Below are 3,132 nucleotides of genomic sequence, written 5' to 3' on the forward strand. Positions count from 1 at the left end.
TCAACCTTCTGCTTCAATATGGACTATTATATATCATTGGAAAGCTCTTGATGTCTATTTTCTAATGCCACTGGGATCACCTCAATTGTACTTTCCTAGCTCAAGTTATGGTTCCTCAAAGAAGGTAAGGTCAAGCTGCCAAGTTGTTGCCAAGTTGTTGCCAAAAACGCACCTTAAACCCCAAGTTGGTAACGTGCTCGTGCCTAGCCTCCCAAGGCAGGGGCTTGGGGCTGGCGTTGTTGCAAAACACGCCCCCTTTCTAGCACGTTGGCAATGTGCTCGTGCCCCCCTCCAGGGCTCATCTCTAGCCTTCTTGAATTTCACTTCATGTTCTTGTTTTTAGGGCCTAAAGATGACTCTGGTTTGGCTTCAATTTTGTGCTCCACCATAGACTATTATATATGGTTGGAAAGCTCTGAATGTTAGCTTTCCAACACAACTAGGAGCACTCAATTTGGATCTCTGTAGCTCAAGATATCTTCCATTGAAATGGACATGGTCAGGCTGCCTTGTTGGAGTTGTTGTGGATAACGCCCCTATATTCCAAGTTAGCAACGTGCCCGTGCCTAGCCTCCCAAAGCAGGGAAATGAGGCTGGCGTTGTTGATGAACACTCCTTCTCTTCAGCACGTTGGCAACGTGCTCGAGCCTTTCTCAAGGCTCCATGTTTGCTTCCTGGCGTTGGCAACGTGCATTGCATGGCTTATGGGCGTTGGCAACGTGCATGGCACGGCTTATGGGTGTTGGCAACTTGATTGGTGCCCTTCCTGGCGTTGGCAACGTGCATGGCAAGGCTTGTGGGCGTTGGCAACTTGGTTGGCACCAAGACTTGGTGCCTAGCCAAGCAACCATTCCTGGCGTTGTTGCCAAACACGCCAATGCTTTCTTGAGTTGGCAACGTGCTCGATGCTCTTTCCTAGCACCAGACATTGCTTCCCACGTTGCCATTGAACCCGCCTATAGAAGCTGGCGTTGGCAACGTGGTTGGCACCCTTCCTGGCGTTGTTGCCAAACACGCCCATGGTTCCTAGCTCAACAACGTGCTCGAGCTCCCGTTTGGTGCCAAAATTGCTTGCTACGTTGCCAAGGAACACGCCTTCATAACTTGGCGTTGGCAACGTGCATCTCATTTTCCTGGGCCAAGTTTGCTTGTGTGGCATTGCCTATGGACACGCCTATGGTTCCTGGTGTTGGCAACACCCTCGAGCTCCTCTTCAAGGCTCCATTTGTTGCTTGGCGTTGCCTTGAATAACGCCTATGGTTCCTGGCGTTGGCAACGCCAGCTTCTTCCCCTCTTGGGCCAAGCTCACTCATGTGCGTTGCCTTGAGACACGCCAATAGTTCTTGGCGTTGGCAACGCCCTCGAAACTCCTTCATAGCCCAAGTTCCTTGCTTGTGTGCGTTGTCCATAATATCTCACTCCTTTCTCCAAGTTAGCAACGCCAACTTCTCTTCCAAGGCTGCCTGGCGTTGCCTTCAACAACGCACCACATTCCTCAAGTTGGCAACGCCAAATTTGCTTCCAAGGCATCCTGGCGTTGTCCATAAAAACGCACACTATCTCCAAGTTGGCAACGCCAACTTCTTCTTCTTGAGCTTGCATCACTCTTGCTTCCATGCTTCCTTGTTTCATCACCTATCATCAACAAAGGAAATGGCTTCAAAGTCTTACCAATTCATGCAATAAATTTCATGAGATTCATTCATACTCATTCATGTATGTATTCTTTAAATCATTTGCATGAATTTGGCTAGAATCAACATGTTCCTTGGTGTTCTCATGCATGAAGATAAAACTCATAAAAGGACTTGTTTATTTAGAGAAAATGAGTGAGATTAAGCTAAAACCAACTAAACTAACTAGCTAATATAACAAATATGCAATTGCATCAAAAGGGAGAAAAACGAAAAAAAAAGAAAGAAAAAGAAAAAGAATAAAGTTGTGATCCAAGACAAAAAGAGTGTGCTTAACAACCCTGGACACCTCTAATTGGGGACTCTAGCAAAGCTGAGTCACAATCTGAAAAGGTTTACCCAGTTATGTGTTTGTGGCATGTATGTATCCGGGGGTAATATTGGAAGACAGAGTGCTTTAGGCCACGGCCAAGACTCATAAAGTAGCTGTGTTCAAGAATCATCATACTTAACTAGGAGAATCAATAACACTATCTGGATTCTGAGTTCCTATAGAAGCCAATCATTCTGAATTTCAAAGGATAGAGTGAGATGCCAAAACTGTTTAGAGGCAAAAGCCCCGCTCATCTAATTAATACTGATCTTCATAGATGTTTTTGGAGTTCATTGTATATTCTCTTCTTTTTATCTTATTTGATCTTCAGTTGCTTGGGGACAAGCAACAATTTAAGTTTGGTGTTGTGATGAGCGGATAATTTATACGCTTTTTGGCATTGTTTTTAGTATGTTTTTAGTATGATTTAGTTAGTTTTTATTATATTTTTATTAGTTATTAGTTAAAATTCACTTTTCTGGACTTTACTATGAGTTTGTATGTTTTTCTGTGATTTTAGGTATTTTCTGGCTGAAATTGAGGGACCTGAGCAAAAAATATGATTCAGAGGCTGAAAAGGACTGCAGATGCTGTTGGATTCTGACCTCCCTGCACTCGAAGTGGATTTTCTGGAGCTACAGAAGCCCAATTGGTGCGCTCTCAACGGCGTTGGAAAGTAGACATCCTGGGCTTTCCAGCATGGTATAATAGTCCATACTTTGCTCAAGATTCGATGGCCCAAACAGGCGTTCCAAATCAGCTCAAGAATGCCCAGTGTTAAACGCCGGAACTGGCACAAGAATGGGAGTTAAATGCCCAAACTGGCACAAAAGCTGGCGTTTAACTCCAAGAAAAGTCTCTACACATGAAAGCTTCAATGCTCAGCCCAAGCACACACCAAGTGGGCTCGGAAGTGGATTTTTATGTAATTTACTCATTTCTGTAAACCCTAGGCTACTCGTTCTCTACAAATAGGACCTTTTACTATTGTATTTTCATCTTTGGATCACTTTAGATCCTTTGATCACCTTTGGACGTCTAGTTCTTAGATCATGGGGGCTGGCCTCTCGGCCATGCCTAGACCTTGTTCTTATGTATTTTCAACGGTGGAGTTTCTACACACTA

This window comes from Arachis duranensis, chromosome 6, assembly GCF_000817695.3.
Source record: "Arachis duranensis cultivar V14167 chromosome 6, aradu.V14167.gnm2.J7QH, whole genome shotgun sequence".
Taxonomy (NCBI): Eukaryota; Viridiplantae; Streptophyta; class Magnoliopsida; order Fabales; family Fabaceae; genus Arachis; species Arachis duranensis.